The sequence below is a fragment of the Oryzias latipes genome, chromosome 9 (genome assembly GCF_002234675.1).
Source record: "Oryzias latipes chromosome 9, ASM223467v1".
NCBI lineage: Eukaryota > Metazoa > Chordata > Actinopteri > Beloniformes > Adrianichthyidae > Oryzias > Oryzias latipes.
Window position 1 is genome coordinate 20,026,643 of NC_019867.2, and position 20,595 is coordinate 20,047,237.

Genomic DNA, 20,595 nt, shown 5'->3' on the forward strand with positions numbered 1-20,595 from the left:
GTAACGACCTTCCATCAATCAACAGGTTTCATCGTGTGACAACAGCAGGTCAATTTCATAATGGAAATGCTCAAACTGTCCAAAAACATGCTTAATAGGTTAATTGGTTAATCTAAATTGTCCATAGGTGTGAGTGTGAGATTGAATGGGTGTGTCATTGAGACATTCTACCCTGCGACAGAATGGGGAACTGTCCAGGGCGTCCCCTGCCTTCACCCACAAGTGGCCGGGACAGGCTCCGGCAGCCCCGTGACCCCGAAAGGGAGAAAACGGAATAGAAAATGAATGAATGAAAACGCTAAAAATGCTGTACTGGTGTGTACCGAACCATACCTTATACGGCTCAGTGGAAACAAGGCATTAGTAACTTAAAATGACCACGGTAGTGTTAAAGTTTCTCTTTAAAAATAGCCCAAACAACACAAAAAAAAATTGAGATTGTGTTGCAGTGTTGTTGGTCACTTGATTTATGGTGAGAATTTCCTGTTGTCCAGCATCCCAAAGGAGCTCTACTGGACATGAGCTCTGGGAGAAACGAATTCAACTTAGTGACATGTTCGGTTGAACTAAAAGACTTTCAGAAGATGGTCACAAAGAAATGGACATTTTCAAGGTACAACAAACTAGTGGGATCTTTAATTTGGACAAACCTTGTGTTAAATGAACTAAAATGAGACACCAGTATAATGTCCACACCTTTAAGGAATCCATGTGAAGTGGGAAATACTGTATTTGTATTAATGGGAACATAAATATAACGTAGTTTGGTCAGTTACTTCTCTGGAACAAGATGTTTTTAGAGGGCACTTTTGCGTTTCCCGTTAATTAAAAAAAAGAGGCAAAAATATAATAACAGGGAAAATGACAGTTTATGCAGAGGAAGGGAAAGTTTCTTTTTGTATCTTTCAGGGATTGATAAAGACGGGGAAATTATTTGTATCAACCAAGCTAGTAGAGTAGTAGAGGCACTTTTTTAATAGATGAAATAGGTCATTTTAAGCATCATGTATGACTGATAGAATCCATCAGTATGAGTTTATTACATATAAAAATTTATAAAAAGTTTATTACATTATATATTTTAAGTACAATTTAGCTCATTTAGAAATACACCATAAACAGGGATTTAAAGAATTAAATGCACGAGACATAAAAATGTTATGGCAAAGCAGAGTTATGGCAAAGCCAAGCTTTTTCCTTTTGACCTAGTTTTTTGTACCAGCAGATGTTCTTATTTTGTCACAATGCAGTCATATATTTTTAATGGTTATTTTCTGACAAAAAGAACATATAAAAGACAAAAAAACTGCTGTTATGGTTTAAAAGCTTAGTGCAACAGAGAGGTGCGGTGGAGTTTCAAAGTCACTTTTAGTATTCCGCTACATATGCTACTCATAAAACAAGCCTCAATATATCCGTCCATCAAAAGCTTCATTGACGGCACGAGGAGAGATGGCGCTCGCCTTTGATTCTAATGCTAAGAGCATAATTTATGTAAGATATTTGAATGGCTTTTTGAGTAAGAATAGATTAAAGGAACTTTCATATCTGAGGGGGCCAAAAAAAAGTGCCTGCAAAGCAGTGTTTTTCAAAACTCCTGGGGCTGCAGGAGGGTTGATGAACAGGGCAGGTGCAATAGTGATTAGCTCAATCCATTTATTGTGCTAACAAAACAGTTTGCCGATCACAGACATCCCATGAGTTTTTCTTTTTTTTCTGTAAATATGAAAGACCTTGTCCCAACAGTGACTTCAAACAGGACTGCAGCAGGCCCCATACCAGGCCATGGTGTCTCTCTGAGCCCTTTCCCTCCACACATCAAGCCCCTGCTGACAAAAGCAGCTGTAGGTGGCATAATGAGACGCACTGCTCCTTTCAACTATGTGTGAAGTGTGACATTCTCTGTCTTCTTGTTATTTTGAGTTGACACTGCAGTCTGCGTGTGAGGAGTTGACCGGACAGTCCACACAGCCTTCCTCCCCTTGGACATCAGCCAGCGAGGGCAGCATCAAAGCAATTGCGAGTTCCTCGGGTCAACAGTCAGGGTTTTGTACACAGCACACAAAGAGAGAGGAGAGCGGTTAGTGTGACCCTCCCCTCTGCAGCTTCCTCAAGACGCATAATTGTTTCATGTTTGTACAGGCGACCTGGTTTTACCTTAAGATCTGAATTTCCCATCAAAAGATCTTTTGGACTGTTCCATTTAATTGTGCAGATTTAGATTAAAAATCTTTCATGTACATCAAAGGCAGCATAAAATTAGACTTTTATCTAAAATAAAAGTACACAAAATACTTTTGAGCTTGAAAAACCTTTTACATTGCTGCTTTGAGACAAGTTTGCATCCAAATGTTACTTTCAAACTCTTTCCTTCAGTTTCTAAAAGACTTGCAGTCTCTCTTGTAAAAATGCAGGATTTATTGGCAGTCCTTTAGGGAGAATCCCCAGTAAAATAATGACACTGGAATTAATAATAAATATAAGTATCTATTTTTAGGTTCTAAAATAGCTAATTGTTGCAGGGAAATTCACCACTTACCACATAATGTAGTGTAGCTTGAATCAGGCAAAAATACATGGCTAATTTGTTTAGAATGAAAATGACAAGACTGTTTTCAAAAAGATTATTTGACAAGGTCGACCGACTATCTCTGACAAAGTCAGTAGACCTCTCTTCTGTTAATGGTAGAGTCAGGGAAAGCTAGCAGGTAAATAAACGGAGTCAGAAACATTAACTACGAAGCACTGAATACAAATTTAGATGAGAAATGTTTCAGTAAACATGTTTTACTTAAGTGATCTTAAGGTGTGGTTTACTTTCACATGGCACTTTTGAGAGTGATCCTACTCGCCTAGACAACACTCCAGGAAAAGAAAACAGTTGTCCTGCACTTCTTTGCTATTCTTTATTTAACAAGAAATTGTCTTTAAATCAGGGTTCAAATATTTTACCTCAACCCAAATGAAACTATTTATATATAGAAATCAAAGCCTGTGATCTGAATATACCATCCTTCTTCTGAACCTGCTGAATTCCTTTTGGTGTCATGGGGTTGCTGGAGTCAACCCCACTATTGTCGGGTGAAGGCAGGGTACAACCTGAACAGGTTGCCAGTCTGTTGCTGGGTCATGCACCCACATGCACACCTAGGGGCAATTTAGAGTCTTCAATTAATCTATGAAACATGTTTTTGGACTGTGTGAGGGAACCAGAGTGCCTGGAGACAACTCACGAATGCACGGATAGAACATGCAAATTCTACACAGTCGGAATTTGAACTAAAGCCTTCTTTCTCGCTATGAGGTGAAAGCATCATGCAACCCCTGTGAATGTACCTTTAGCCTTTTCTTCTTTTTGTAATGAATGCTGAAAAACACACCTTTTTAACAAAGAACAAATCTACACCCAATTACTTTGTTCCTGCTTATGCTGGTCAACCCTGCTTTCCCTTCCTAGCTTTCTCCAGATTACCCGACTCAACTGATTCCACATCCTGAGTCCAGGGACCATTGCCTACACAAACAACAACTTTATTGAAAAGCTACTAAAAAAAAACGGTGAAGGTTCTCATTCATCCAGGTGGTGTTGTCTTGAGGTTGGTTCTTAAAAACATCTTCGCCACGCCAAGACTGATAGAGCCACATGGATGAGTGGCAAAACGTTTCAAGAAACAGATTTTTAAATCCAGTTGTCTTGACTCAACCTCAAGATTACAAGAATAAGACTACAAATATAACTGGTTTCACTCCTAACCACTACATAAAACAACTATCCATAAAAAAGACGATGTGGCCTAAACAACTCATTGGAAAAAGGGCTTCTGAGGGTGCAGATTTTCTTGCCACCTCTGCTATGAAATCACAACAAAATTAACCAGAGAGTAGATCTAGAAATTTTAAAAGATGTCCTTGAGCTTTTGTTTTGGTTGATTATTTCCATGACATATGTCCTTCCTGATTCCTGGCTGACAGGTTAGCTTGTTAGGTTTTCATGTGTGCTCACTCAGTTAGAAGACACTTGGAGGCCTTCTGCTGTCTTGTGACTGCCTCTCTGGTATTTTTAGAAATGATGAAGGCCTTTGTCAGTGGATTAACAGAAACTATGATCACGGGGGGTGCACATTCTGTCTTGGTCCTCCCTTCCCTGTGTTTTGTGTATTACTCTTGTTCACTGAGAGGGAGATAAGATCCATTGGAGAGACAGAAGTTATGCATCCATGCAATGAGGCTCTCACATGACCACAATGCAAGAGCCAAAAATGATACTCTGATTCAGTTAGCTGCAAGCAGGGTATATGCTTCAACCAACATGCAATGTTTAAAAGAAAATCCTCCTGTATCCTGAATCCCCCAAAGACAAATGAAATAATAGAAAGCATGCCACAACACATCCCTTGAACAGTGGTTTCTACTCCATGGGAGAACCTAGCAGCATTTGCATTCAGCTACCATTTATTCCAGTACAAAACATAACACATTTGGACAGGTGGATTGATAAGCTAATATGTCTTAGCTTTTCACCCCATTCCTCTCACTTTTCAAATACTTTGCTCAGAGCCCGAGGGTGTGAGCCATCCTGTTTTCTATGGCTGCCGAATTACCTCAGAGCTCACAGTGCCGAGCTCGCTGCCAGAGAGGGAGGCTGGTATTGTTTTCATGACAGAGATCAATGGTTGGGTGAATGTGCTTTAATTCTGCAGGAGCTCCTCTCCCAGGCTAATAAATGCAAGCCTCCCTGCTGACTGGGCTGTCGTGCTGAGCCCAGCGGGGGTCAGCCTTTTTGTGTTCCTGTGCCCAAATTATGGAACCATCAATACACTCCCTGGAACCAGTCAATAGAAACCCGCTTTGTGGTTTAGGGGAGACCAACTTCAAGGGGTAAAAGAAAAATCCCTAATCTCTGACACATTTAGATCAGTAGGATCAGTTTAATAACTTACTAGTGTGTCTCACAAGGACAATTTTGAACTACTTGTGCAACAGCCATTGACCATTTTGATAGTATACACTTATTTCTACATAGTTTATTATTATTGCAACATTTTCCTTTTTTTCTTCTAAACCACACCTTTTTGTTTCTTGTGTTCACATTCCGACGTTTATCTAGTACAGGTAAATGAACAGATCTTTACTTCTATCTATTGTTGTTTTTTAATCCTAAAATTGACGTTAATTTATCATCGTATAAATAAAGATATTTACAATACATGTTGTGTTTTTTTAATTGTCTATTTTTTCATGAAATCAAGTTAGAAGGTCTGGTCAACTTTGGAGGAGCCCTCAAAATCCAACTTTAGACAAAGTGCTGAATTTCTTTCTCCTGAACTTGAAGTTGTGACACACTTTCCTGTTGTCATACATGAGTGTGTTTCCATGCTGCTGCATGTAGCATCAAGTGAATTATTAAGCACCCGTCTTCAAAAAGCTTGTAAAACTCCGTCCTCTTCACATTTCCAAACTTTTCTCCTCACTTCTCCCTTTTTTTCTCTCTGTTTTATTTTTCTTCTCAAACATCAAGTTGCCTCTGGATTTTCAAACAAGTTGAAAAATAAGAGTTTCCCCTGCCTGCGAGCGCATTCAAAGGCTGCGTTCTTCAGATGTGCCACCTTGCAGCGTGGTGGTGGCTTTGCAGGAACAGGATCATTCAGATATGCTAATGGATCAGCGGGGTAGCTCCAAGCGCGGCTTACCCCGCTGTAAAAGACAGCTGCCTTCTCCCTTTCTTTTTATGCCCTACTCTCAGCCTGCCTCCTGCATTCCCAGTCTACACTGGTAGAATGATGACATTTAATAAGTATTAAAATTTATTTTAATTTGACAGATCAAGCAATTAGTCCCAAGCATGTAAATCCAGGTTGGAATGTGTTGAGCAAAGAGAGTTTGAAGGGATGCGTTGGGGCAGCGGCTGAGTTCGTTGGAGGCTAAGTGTTGGCACAGCGAAATGATATCATGCTCGGCAAGGAGAGGTGGAGATAATGAAGCCAATGCCTAGTGGCCCTCCCCCTGGCTAAGTGGCCCTCTGTGTCAATGCCTGTGTCTCAGCTATTGCTTCTGCTGCTGTCTCACACTCTCTCAGACCATTCTGCACTGCAAGAGTCATGCTGCGCAGGAATCCTGGGTGATTGGGTTTCTTTCAGGGCCTTATAGTCAGTCATAAATCGGAGGGATCCTGCTCGGCCCCTTGCTCTCGCCCCTAACCCTGGCTCCAGCTGGCAGGGGCCGATTGTTGGAGAGCTGAGGTCATTGCAGGGTCGCTCTCTGTGGCGTTTCTTAACTCCCTTTTGCCTATATTATGTACCCCTTCTCTAAACTCCCCCTTCCACCCTCCCCTTCTTTTCTCTGTCTCCCGAATGAGGTTGCTAGGGTTTGGTATTTGCTTTTTAGGGCCATGTTGTAATTACAGAGAAGCGCTACTCCCCTTGCCGCCTTTGGCTCCCTCCTCTTTCCCTTTTTTTTCTTTTAGCTGATAGGTGCTAAGAAGCTCTACTGCCCCCCCCCCCCCCCCCACCTTTATAACACCTCCTTCCTGGTCATATTACAAACTGATTCCTTCACATCTCCTAGCCTTTGGAGCTACAAGAACTTCACATCACCTTGATGTCCAACAACCTTAAAATGAGTTTGTCTTTCTGTATTCTTTTCCAAAAACAAAAACAAAAAGTGTAGTCAAGTGGTTTGACAGGAAAAGATATTGTTTGTGTCCACAGTTCAAGATACGGAGGCGTCAAGTCATGTTTCTGTGAGCCCTCAGCTGCCTGCTTTCTCAAGAAAAGTCTGTTTGTTGTTTTAGCAGAACTCCTCCACAGGGAAGATCAGACATATCCCTGAACTGAGGTTTCTGTGTGATCGCACCCCTCTGCCAACATCTGGACAAATAAGATAAAAAACTAAGAGCGGAACAATACCATAGTAACAACAAACATCATGTTATTGAATAAAATGAGTGGGATGAGTCGACTAAGACCACAGCTTGGTTGGGAGTCCGGAGTATGGTCCATTGTTAAGGAAAAAAACTGAAATAATTATGGGACACAATTCAAACACTAAGCTACTGTAGCCAGCTTTTTTATGAGTTTTAAAGAACAGCGTTTGATCTCTGATGGACAGTACACCAAGCTTGTGCACACTTGCTGGGCCCTAGGGTTGCTTGAGCACCTGCCCTTTTTGCCGCATTTTAGAAAGTGACCTAGTACCCTCTGTTTTTTTTAATTAACATTTATAAATTCCTGTTAGAAATACAAGAAAAAAAAACTACTAAAAAATCCCACGATATTCTATGTACCCGTTTATTTTTGTTATACGGGGAGTTCTGAGCTTCTGTGTTCTGTCTTGGTGGCTTTACTCTGACTCAGAGCAAGAAAAACAGAGAGGGAGAGACATTGAGGAATAGTGAGAAAAACAGCAGACAGTGAAGCGGCTTCGACCTGTGAGTTCTGGTCTAACTAGTCGCCATCCACTGATTGGAGCTTAAATATGGTAATATTTCAGGAAAACGCTTTATATTAGTCAAGGAGTTTGTTTCTACTTTAGACAGACATAACATCACATCAATTCAACGTGGGTCAGATCGTGCGGGGACAGGAAGGTTGGTACTAACTACAAAACAAAACACCAGGTGGATTTTCAAAATAAATGAACCCCATTTATGTTGAGTTCACAGCTTCCTCATGACACATTTATCCGTTCTTTTGTATTAAATTCTTGCCAAACACAACTAAAGCCTGTGTTTGGAGGATAAGGTGCAAAAGAGAATTTAAGTGCGAATCCCAACATAGAGCAAGAGTCACATTGGATACAGCTGTCAGGGGCTGGAGGTGTAGGAGCCAAACTGCAGAAAACTGAGCTTGGTGGCAGAAAAATTAAACATTTATAACATAAACTTAATCAGGACAAAACTGTGGACAAAACAGGGAATAGAGCAGATGAGCTGACAATGTAGAACCAAAAACCAGGCACTTCTATACACTGAGGACAACTAACAGAAATTAGGACAGATGTGGATGATTAACATAAACCTGGATTAACTGACATGGGACAGAACATAACCAAAAACACCACTGAAAAACCAAACTGACCCACAGAATCCTTACCCTCACAGCAACAGTATGATAATAACATTATTATAAATAATGTCAGCATTCTGTAGATAAAGGTTTTTGGAAAAATATTACCATATGTATTAAACTTGATTCATCTTGATTATGCCTGCAGCACCATGCCAGAATAAATAGCCTCCAGTGTTTTATTGCATTGATGTCTTCCAAGTCTATGATAAAGGGAATTAACTCATGTTGACAATAATTTGTTTACATATAAAAATGTCAATTGTATCACTTCCACCTTCACAGGTCACATAGCCGAGTATTTATCTTTACTACTTTATCTTTTATCTTTAGTACTGTTTTTTATATGTTTAAACTGTTTAGAGGACAAAAAAAATGTATTTGCTGCCCTTTTTTCCGACTTTGAGCCCCTGCTCCTCTGAAACCCTGTGCATGTCCCTGCTGTACACCTAACCCACTGACGAACACCATCCATCCATCCATCCATCCATCCATCCATCCATCCATCCATCTTCCTCCGCTTATCCGGGACCGGGTCGCGGGGGGAGCAGTCTCTGCAAAGATGCCCAGACTTCCCTTGCCCTAGCCTCTTCCTCCAGCTCCTTTGGGGGGACCCCGAGGCGTTTCCAGGCCAGCCAAGAGACGTAGTCTCTCCAGCGTGTTCTGGGTCTTCCCCGGGGCTTCCGTCCAGTGGGACATGCCCGGAACACCCCCCCAGGGAGACTAGATGCCCGAGCCACCTTAACTGGCTCCTTTCAATGTGGAGGAGAAGCAGTTCTATGCCGAGCTCTTCGCGGGTGACCAAGCTTCTCACCCTATCTCTAAGGGATCGTCCATCCACCCCACGGAGGAAGCTAATTTCAGCCGCTTGTATTCGGGACCTCGTTCTTTCGGTCATGACCCAAAGCTCATGACCATAGGTGAGTGTTGGAACGAAGATCGACCGGTATAATGAGAGCTTTGCTTTTTGGCTCAGCTCTCTCTTCACCACAACGGACCGATACAGCGACCGCATAACTACGAACGCTGCTCCGTTCTGCCTATCAATCCCATGCTCTGGTCTTCCCTCACTGACGAACACACTGGAACTAAATAACTATGTCTGCTTCCCAGAAGCCATTTGGTGCTACACGGAAACACGTCCCTCCTCGAACACACTTCAAAGCCAACGGAGCAGAACTATTGTTACAGCGCTATGCTAGCCACTTCCAGTTAACAGGTTATAACTGATGCAAAACAACAACAGCTTAGAGTCCCTTCCTACATCTTGTGAATAACTTGAATATCACTCATTCAAGCTTTTTGCCAATTGCTCATCAGGTACACTTGCTGTGACGTGAGTTAAAGCCAACTCAGACTCTCAAGAATAGCCTTGAATATACTCACCGGCAAAGTTTACTAAAAAAAAAAAAAAAGCTAAAAAAAAAGCTGGTCACGCATTTTTCAATACTATCTAAATCATCTTTGTTGTTTTAGTGCATGTGCATGCACAAGCACCACAAACTGTGCATTGTTTACTTTAAAAGTGTTCAACTTTTGGGAACGCCATTGTTCTATTTTGGTTTGCGTTGCATCCTGGCACACTGCTCCACTATTCTGACTGCTGACAAACAGCATGTGCAGCAGAGACGCCACTTCCTCCCATGAGGTATGGGAACAAAACCAGTGTTTCACTTCAAAAAAAAAAAAAGAAAACCCACTATGTCTTTGGCCCATCAAATAAAGGCTGTCCCTTTGGTACAGAAGAGGAATTTCATTATTCTTTGTCATGTTTTTCATTTAATTTATGCGTCTTAAAAATGTTATCTATCAAGGAGTAAATAACAAAAAAAAAGAACTCAACAACCAATTGACACTTTTGATGATGATAAAATAACAACTTGACCTTAGCCAAAAAGATAACATTTTTTAATCTAACTTATTATATCTCCCGCATTATAGGTTGCATAATACTAATCCATCAATGAATGGTTTATTTTCAAACTTATGTCATAAATAAGGTGCACCGAACTATAAGGCGCATTAGGCCAGACAAAACAGTCAGCAATGAGTCCTTCAGTCGGGAAGACTTAATCTCTATAACTGCTTTGTAACACACTACATTACCCCGCCACTTTAGAAGAGTTAACATAGTCACAATACCTTGTTTGCAACATGTAATAAAACAAACTGATGAAGCTAAAACAAATGTTACTGTGACACTAAGTAAAAACTAAGTAGTTCATGTCTCATAACAACGAAAAAAGCTGCCTCTAGCTGAGGTCTTCCTGTTGTTTTGTGCAGAGTAGAGCTGCTCAAAGAGGCTCTGTGTGCTCTGCTGCCAACTAGCGGTCGGAGGGTGACGTGGAAAACAAGAGTCAGACACTGAAGGACACTCATAAATAATTATATAAATATCATCCTGACAGCATTTTGAATCGATACAAGTATCGCCAAATGAACTATCAAGATATATTGCAGAATCTGTTTTTTCTAACACCCCTTGTCCAGAGGGAAGGCTGGACCTGGGTTGAGCAGATGCAGTTCTGAAAAAGGAACTGGCTTGAGAGGTTGGGAGCTGGAGCAGAGGCAGGCAGGCAGGCAGGCAGGCGATCCAACTGAGCTAGGTGCACAGACAATCAGGCAGCAAGTGGGTTAAGGAGCAGGGCTTGTGCTGGAGCCTAAGCGGGAGATTGAAAGCGGCTGAGTAATGGGTGGGGTAATCAAACACTCAGCAAGACAGAGGGGCCCAACAAACTGATGCCTCCTATTTCTGTCATCACGTTTTCCCCTGGAGTACATCAAACCACAGACAAGCAAAAGGATACCAAAGTGTCAAAAGTAATTGTGGCATTCACACTTTTCGCCTCTTAAAAGTAAATTATTGCATAAATATGTAAAAATTGTTTACTAAAAGTAATCATATAGTGACCATAAAGGACAGAAGCACAGATGGTTTTAAGTATTTGTTTATAAAAAAACGTGAACTCTGAATTATCTCAGAACTAATCTTATATTAGACTGAGCTGAAAAGTGTCATTTGAACAGAGGAGATGGAGTTAATACCTAAGATTTGTGAAATTCTGTCAGCAAACGTTTTCACAGATCATAGCTAACCGTTCTTATGGACTTCCTCCTTGCTATGTTGGGAATGTCTTCTTGTACAACGTCAACATGGTAGTTTAGCAGCCTTACTGAGACCAGATCACAGGAGCAGATGAAAGGACTTCACTAAAACGTGCTAATGGAAGCGTCCTGAACCTGAAACTCCCGGCTCACTGTTAAACAGAGGAAAAGGAGGGGCAAAAGGCAGGAGCTACAGATCACAACAACCGTGTTTGGTCTCCTTAGCAGGATTGGTGCTCCTAGTTTCCAACTATTCTTCTTCTTTCTCATTTCCCGAATTTGATCCTTAACAGAAGACTGGAACTATTTCTTTGTCAAAATGTTTTAGGTCACTTAGCATAGAAATAATACAAACATATAAAGAAGCAACAATGTCTTTGAAGTTGAATGTCCCTCCTCCACAGTAAAAAAAAAAAAAACTCTTGCTGACATTTTATTTTCCTGCCACAGTCAAGCAAGCGAGAGCGCCTTGGTATAAATACAAATGTCTGTGTATTGGGGTCCACAAAGGCTAAATGTTGAACCATAAATTCAGGGAAGGGGTCACAATGGTGACAACAAGTCATATTATTCACATTTCTTGCTAGAAGATCATGGACAAGGGAATTGCGGGTTCATGGATGACAGGTCTGTGTCAGCACCTGTATGACATAGCACCAGCTGTGCTGGTTTTGTCTTTCACTCCTCCTGCTCTATTTGAACTTCAGTGAGATGTTCACTTAGACACTTAAGTGTCTGCTAACTATGAAGCCACACTGGTAACATGACACCAAATATGGTGCTTATTTTGTGTCAGTCTTCTCCTTAATGATTTACTTTTTCTGATCCTAAACGAGAATTGATTATTAAGATATGCAACGGTGAAAAAAATTTAAGTTTCTTTTATGAAAAGGTCACAAGAAATGGTGTTAAGTAATCTGGTTTCGAGAGAAAAGCCATTTCTCAGATTCAGATGCACAGATGGTTTGTACTCAGGAATAAAAAAAGTATTTTTCTGTGATGTTTGTGGCTGCAATAACTCCATTATTGGGGATGTGACACAAAACTGACAACCCTTCTGTCTTGTGTTGATACGTTTTAAGACATTTGAATCACCTTTGCCTCACTAGGACATCCTCAAAGTTCACTATTGTGCAGCTATTTGTTTGACAGTGCCATTAAAGAGTGTAAGAGCACATAGGAAAGTGACAATACAGACACACAAAGCAAAATTCCGTTGTTCACTGCTGTTCCATGATATGAATGGTGACACCAAAAACCTCTAGAGCATTAAATCCTACCAAAGCTATGTGAATTAAAAGAAACAAGATCTTGATATTTCTGAAGGTTGACTTATCTTATTGTTTGTTTGTTTTTTTAACTTGTCCTGTCCAACAGCTGGGCAGGCAGATGAGGACTGAGAGCCTCTTGTGTTGGACTTATTTTACTTTAACAAGAGGGGGAGGTTGACTTATCTTAACGGTTTTTGAACACCGAGGAAATTTAGTTTGGACTGTAGTTTTTTTTTTTGTTTTGTTTTTTTTGGGGGGGGATAATCTGTGTCATTTTGTAGGGTGCAAAAGTTCCTTTGATCTGTCGGAGAAAACCAAAAAAAACAATGTGGTCTACAGGTATCCTTAGTTTACAATGAATGACACAGTGTTGGCTATTTCACACCATCAGTTCAAAGCAGGACTTCACCGCCCCTTGACATCCTGTTTGTTGTAGATGGAGGCAGAATTGGGGTCAAATTTGATTCCAGAGAGATAATCACAGGCTTGAAACAACATCGACTCTGGCAAAGACAGCGTGGTGGGAAACACAGCTCCACGGCCAGACCAATGACATTCCTCTGATTCAACGATGCCAGCAAGGCTAAATTACCCACCTGTCTCAGGTCAGACTGAATGAACAACAGCAACCAACACCAATAAAGCCAGAGGTGTTCTTGTGATCAATGTGGGTTGATTTTTAGAGGGAAATGTGCATTTTAAATGTATTCATGATTTGGACAACAAAACAGTGATGTCACTTAATTTAATAATATGCATTTATTTATTTATAAGATACACATCTACAGTACAGACAAAAGTTTGGACACACCTGAGAAGGTGTGTCCAAACTTTTGGTCTGTACTGCATATTGTTATCGTATATAGTATACTGCCACAAACTTCCATCCAGAGTATAATAGAGAGCTTTGGTGTCTGTTTTTGTCTGTGCTTAGAACCAATAAAATATCTCAGTAAATATGATTCATTAATGACTTAAAATCATGCTTTTTTGCTTCAGTAAGTTTGTAAAACATTGCTTTTCTCTAACTTGAAAAAAGGGTTTCATTATAGAGCTCACATGTCTCTTCAGAGAAACCAGAAAATTCTTTTTGAAAGTAGAGACAATGCAAACCTTTTTAAAACGGGTTGCAAGTGCAAGAAGATTTCTTTTTCATATAAAATCAAAAGCTGGTGGAGCAAACAATCTATTATCTCTAGGGGGGGAAAAAAATTTAATCTATAATATATTTCGAGGCAAAAGGGAATGCAGCAGCCTTTACCAGTGAACAAATTAAGCTAAAAGCTAAAATAGGTGTAGTTAAACATTTTCTTGCTTAAATTTTGTTGTTGTTACACATGTTGAGTTATTTTTATTTTTCTGTTGATTTTTTTTAAGAAACTGAGAAGAACATAGTCAAAATGCACAGTTGCAAAAAAAACTGGGAATCGTGTCATTGCAAATTTGCAGGTTGACAACACCACAAGGTCTCTTTTTATAGAAATAAACCAGATAAATCCTCCTAAATTCCTGAAGGCAAAAAAAGTACTAAATCCTGGTTATACTTCAAGCTAAAGCAAATTATTTTTGGTCATGTGGACCTTAAGAGATTTTTATTTTTTTTGCATTTAACCCCAAAAAACAATGAAAAAATCAAAAACAAACGTTTGTTTTTAATAATATTTCATAAACATTCTACTCAAAGTATGTGCTGTGTAGTGGTGTAGTAGTTCTATTTATTTATTTGTGGTTAGTACTCTTACCTCACTGCCAGAAGGCCCTTGTTTTAATCCCAGAGTGGTTTTAAACCGGGCTGAATTTGCATGTTCGCCCAATACTCTGGCTTCCTCCCACAGTCCACAAACATGCTTGGTGGTCTCTGTGTGACCCGGCTGATGACCTATCCAGAGTGTACCCTGCCTTTGGCCTTTCATTTGGCTCTCCATGGCCCAGAATAGTTAGAAAGAAGATTCAGAAAATGGCTAGTTGGATGGTTCTAGTCAAGGTCAGGTTGTAGAATTTTTCTCATGATAGAGGACATATATGAAGAAAATTAGGATTTAAACTGTGTTTCTGAGTATTTTTTTATTCAAATCATGGTACATCAGGAGCAGACAAAGAAATTCCTTTTGGAAAGGCTGGTAGTGAAGAAACTACAATCGGCAGGCCAGAAGCTCTCTGCTCCTCTCCATTCTGATGCACCTGCTGTAGACGACTAAATCCTTGTTCACTTTTGTTTGCATCCGGCTCAAAACTGTATGGCCGGACAGCTCCAATATTGCAATATTTTTCTTGCACCACTAATGTTAGCTTGGGAGTGTGAAGGGGCTGTAAGCTCGCGAGAGAACAGCGTGAGAATGGGAAATAAGTGCAGACTTACTCCACACCTACAGTCCCACCCACAACTCTACTTGTCATTCTGCAGAAACTATGTCCAAGAAAACAACACATTTGATTTTGGCCAAAATTAAAAGGGCACTGGGAATGCTTTTATAAGACTTTAAAAACATTTTATCCCATGTTATGTTGCATTTTAAAGTATTTTTGCACCTGAAAATTATTAGCCGATCACTTTTCCACTATCATAATTGAAACCGATGTAGAAGCTATTCCTTTAGTTACCTCACACCTGGTGATAAACATTTTTATGGTGTTATATACTAATAGAATCAAAAGCAATTTTACTTTCAAATCATCAAGCAAAGCTTCTAGCAGTGATGTCTTCTTATAATGTGACAAAGCAATGCTCTCATCTGCAAGACTTTTGAAGCAGAAGCATATTTGTTTGTATGTACCAGAGATAGAGCAGATGCGTATTACTTTATGTGGTGTTTATTCACAAGGAAAAACAACCCTTCCCTGAAGATACCATCTCGCACATCTTGGCGTTGAAACTGAAGCATATCAAACGGGACATATGAAAGTCGCATGTCAAATAGCTCCAAACAGGATGACTTTTAACCGGCTGTCACTGTGGCTTCTTTTTCTGACAGAGCCGAATGTATCGGTTACGTTGAAGCCCTCGGGAAGCTCACAGGCTGCGATGTGAAATGGAAATCATGTGGTATTTAGTTTGATATTAATGTCTGAGACATCTCCTCAAGAGCACACATATAGAAGTCAAACAGCCGTCATACTTGCTCAGATAGTTGAGGCGTGGTCTGTGTGTACAAGTGTATGGAAGAGGCCCTAGAGCCGCATACCATAACTAGGTTAGCCACAGCTGTCTGCTTAACAAAGGCTGAAATTTAAAAAAGAAGATTTTTCCTACTGCCAGTATCATTTATAGTTTTATTATTAATACAGGTGTGTGCACACTTACATGTAGGATAATTAAAACACAATTTTTAGTCATATTATATTTTAAATATAAAATTCTGACTCAACACCGTGAAATATCAAATCTAACCTTTACTTTTAAGAAATTATACTCTAAGCAGTAAAATATTTCTCAGTGGTCTTTTATGTATGACTATGCAGTTTTTAGCTAAAATTAAAAAGCATGTGTCGTTTTTAAGACATTTTCTGCAGAGCAGCAAGAGCTCATTAGATATTCGGTTTTGGTTTAACCCTTGTGCTATCCTAAGCACTTTAATATTGGGAGTTGAGTCATCTAGACCCACTAGACAGTGCTCTGAACCTTTTTTCTTCAATGATTTGTGAACCTCACTGGTGTCCATGGATTACATGAAATCTTTCCACCTTTATCCACCTTTGTCATGGTAGGGAGAACACGTCAATGCAAGGGTGGGGTCATTTAAGATAGCACAAGGGTTAAGGAAGGAACTGTTGGCACTGACGTAGGCCTAGCTAATTTTCCGTAAGCTTAGCTAATTTACCAGCATGCCTTTGGTTACATTCTCTCACACTAGCAACAAGCGGGTCACTAGCTCAAGCTAACATTAGCGTAGCAAAAAACGGCGTGCAATATCGGGGCTATCCAGCCACCATTTGCAGCTCAGACGAGGAAAGTGAAAACACACATAAATATATTTGTTTAAATGTTTAGATAGCGAGACATTTCCCGCCCCTGTCAGTATCTGCATCATAAGTCTGAGTTCTTTTAAAATATCCGTTTTTCTTCTGCTCCCAGTACAACATGATTTTTATAAGGAAATACTCAGAAACGCAGTTTTAATCTTAAATTCTTTTTTACATTTTTGCCATTATGAGAAAAAGGCCACAAGAACATGTAAAAAACACTATTTTCAGTAGATTGGGTAAATGAAAGGCATGTTTGGTCAGGCAGCTACATCTTATGTTCTGAGAAAAAAGAATGACAGGTTATTTAGTGCTGTTTTGATATTTAAGCCTGAGGAATGCCTACAGAAACAGTGATGCGTCTGTCTGAGAAGGAAGCTTCATAGATGAGGTAAGACTGCTTACGGCTATGAAACAAAACCTGAAAGATTAAAAGGCATTTTCCTCAGCATGATTCGTGTTTTTTCCAGCTCTCCCAGGTGTTTCACCTCAAAGCTTAGAGGTGAAGAGAGCAACGAAGATGTTGCATGTGCTCTTGGATGCCAAAAACAACAAATTCTGTTTTATTTCTATCTCAATCTCTCTTTGAAGCTTTCCTTCCTTTTTTTGCATTTTTATTAATTTAACTTTTTAATAATTTTGATATACTGGTCTGTAATTCTGGTGGGTACAAAACTTTATGGATAGGTAAATCCACAGACTTGTGTATCTCTTATTAGGAACAGAAACAGCGAGTAATTGTGCATCACACTGAACACACAATTGTTCCAGCTTGTCTTCTTACCTGTTGAGGCGTCATTGAAGTGCTCGTCAGCTCTGCCTAAGACTTCAAAAGGATCGCTGAATTCTTCTCATTTAGACACCCTGAAGACAATCTGCAGCCCAAGTTGAGAAATGACAAATTACAGCTATTTCCTATGATCTGAGCTTACACCAACAAAGATGTCTCATCATGACATTATTATCAAACTCCCTCTCTAATTGGGTACAAAAAACTTTTCAGTTTTTAGCTATCTCTTGTGCAGACAGCCCACGATATCATCGTGGGCTGTCTTCCTTTCTTTTAAAGCCTAGTTTAAAACAATGAACTGGTGACCTGTCCAGGGTGTATCACCCAATAATAGTTGTAATAGGCTTCTGCAACTTCTGTGACTCAGCTAGTTCTGATAATGGATGAACGGATGATTCAAAATAACTGAGGAATCGTACAAATATATAGTTTAAAGGGTTATCACAGATGTAGGAAAAAAAAATAAGGAGCTTGTTTACATGAACACAGAGTATCCAATCAGAATCTAATTTCCTGAGTCGCAAGTATTTTTAAGTAACGTAAAAAGACACTGGTGTCCTTTAGGCACTAGTGGCAGTTATCCACTAGTGCTGATTTGTTTTATTTTTTGTTTTTATTTTTTGTTATCTGATTTGTTTTGTAGTTTTACATCTATGCATCTGTCATCTTTGCTTAAGATCCAAGGTAGCATAGGACATCCAAGGCAACCAGTGTTTTAAATAGAATAGAATAGAATAGAATAGAATAGAATAGAATAGAATAGAATAGAATAGAATAGAATAGAAAATTAATCATCTCACTAAGAGAAATTCACCCATTCTTGAAAGTGTCTTCAGTACACTTAAAACAAGATCAGACAGACAACAGACATGCACACATACAGCTGTGTAAAGGTACTCTTTGCTTAGCATGGGTATAGATGGGTTACAGAGGGTAACTAGTAAATAATGTACACTTGTATAGCACTTTACTTCTTTCTCAGAAGGTCTAAAGTGCATTCTCATTCACCCATCGACACACACATTTACACACTGATGGCTCCGCTGCCGAACACTGGCACCAACCTCTAACCACCAGGAGCAAAGTGGGGTTCAGTGTCTTGCCCAGAGACACTTCGACAAATGGGCAGGCAAGGTAAGAACTGAACCTGTGATTTTCCCATCAGAGGATGACCATTCTACCTCATTTGTGGCCAAAAATGTCACGTGGCCTCTGTCAGTGCTCCTCCCCCTCCCCTCTCTCTGTGCACCTGAAGATTGGAACCAGCTGTGGACACTCTGCTCATCACCTCACCGCCTTCTTAAGGGGATCCAGCCCAGCAGTCATCGCCAGTCCGTTGCCTACCTCGGTGCATGTCTGAACCTCAGTACGTACTCCGATTCAAGTTCTGGCCTTTACTTACCCTGCTTATTCTACCCGCCTCCAGGTTTCCAAATCCACGAGTGTCCACCTGGGAGATCTTCAGCTCGCTCCACACCAGTTTCGCCTCGAAGTCACGCCACGTTCCTCGCTCACTTCGGGTCCCAAGACATCAGGCAGCGCGCAGCGATCCGCACCGCACGTCTCGCTCCGCTCCAGCCACGCCACGCTCTCAGCTTAGCTCTCAAGTCCCTACGAGCTACGCCGACTCCTCGCCAGAGATCCAAGCTAGCAAGAAGTAACAACCAGAACTGTTATCTCCTGCCTGGATATTAAAGACTCTTTGTTTATCGCTACTTGCCTGAGTTTCCTTCCGGGGTTTTCAGCATCTGGGTCTGCCGCGTCCATACGCCATGACAAAAAAAGTCCTACTCTACATTATGCATCAGTTCCTGCGGTAGCAAAGCTAATGCTACAACTGTCCACGATTACCAAGGACATATTTTCAAGGTCTGAAAAATAGCAGGAAGTTAAAAAGTGATTCAATTACATATGTACGTTCCTTCAAAATAAATCAGTTAATGAAATAAAAAATGTGGGCCAAGATTTTCTAATGATTTAAATTCCAAAGTCACTTTGCAAATATCTAATTATTTTCAGTCACTGGATATCGCGGACATGTAAATGGGCTCAGTGCAGACTTTGCTCTCCTTGCAGTCCTAAAGCCGAACATCCCAACTACAGCAACACTACGCAATGGTGTTCCACTCACACATGTGCTAATAGATGTTTTCTCTGTTCCTCCCTGTACTTTAATGGTAACTGAAAGAATGTTTGCAATGTGAAAACTATTTGCCCGATCATTCAGATCTTGTGTTCCCTATGATATCACTGCTTTGTAGCAATTGGAACAGTGTTTTTCTGTCCTTTTTTGTGAGAATCATTTCCCTTTTCCCTGCAGCAGAGTTGAGTCTCCAGTGGTGTGGAGTACAGCAAAAAAAAATATATATATAAAAAAAGCCAGCACAGTCCCATGAAGTTCAAGTGAAGGAGGAAATCAATAGAGAAAATATTGCTGCAGGCTCACATATTTTTATCTTGCTTTGAACGAGTCAGCTTTAATTTTTGCTTTGATCTCAATTTGCTGCTTTTGGGAAAGCTTGGCTGCACATTGAACCAGGGCAAATAAGCCTCCACCAGGGCTTACTTACAAAAGACCCCTGCAATTGAAGCCTTTATTTTTGCCTATACATATGTCATTGTCCATTACTGGTTTACTTATGAAGACAAGTAAAATCGAGATAACAACTACTGGGGGATTTGAACCCACGGATGTACATCTCAGACACAAATGTTGCAACTGCATTTTATCTTTTCTACCCAGTAAGAACTAGCAGTAAAAAGGAGAAAATTTCGGATGATGTTAGCAAGGGGCCTCAATTAAGATATCCTTAGTTTTGCTGTCAGATGGCCATCCGTTCTGCTGTGAGTTAACAGGTTGGCATGATACACAGCTGGCGTTGTTCTCATAGCCGCACAAACCATCCTGCCAAAACACTCTTTCCCCGAACACATCATTATAGCTAAGACACCAAAGGACAGAGGATTCTAACGCTTCACCTAAGGTTGACTAAAAATGTCTTCCTTTCCCTCACCTTTTTTTCAAAGTGGTGCATAACAAGAAGCAGAGTTGTTTAGGAATTTGTTTCTCCTTTATAAAGCAGAGACAAAAGGATAGAATAAATGACCAGGCAGAGAAAAGACCAGCGCCTTGCTGGGTAGAAGGAGAAGGACCTAATCTAATTTGGGCAGAGGAGGACATGGGTTGTGTGCGTGCGTGCACCAATGAGTATGCACGGTTGCGTGGCTGCGCGGCACAGTGTGAGGGGAGTGTGGGAATGGGACAGGAGGGCTGTGGGATTGAATGCCGTCTCCAGAGCCAGAAGCAGTGGGGAGTCTCCCCAGACGCGCTGATTCCAGGCCGGCCACTCAAAGAGGGATTAGACCAGAGGCCTTCCTGATTAGCAATTCACACTCAAGTGCCCCC

The 20,595-nt window shown here is 40.5% G+C and overlaps 1 long non-coding RNA gene across 1 annotated transcript; it reads left to right on the plus strand.

Moving 5' to 3' along the window:
- The first annotated feature begins 17,861 nt into the window (after positions 1 to 17,861).
- LOC110015574 lies at positions 17,862 to 18,904 on the plus strand. Its single transcript, XR_002290786.2, has 2 exons — positions 17,862 to 18,537; positions 18,616 to 18,904. It is a non-coding gene; the product is annotated as an uncharacterized LOC110015574 (long non-coding RNA).
- The last annotated feature ends 1,691 nt before the right edge of the window (positions 18,905 to 20,595 follow it).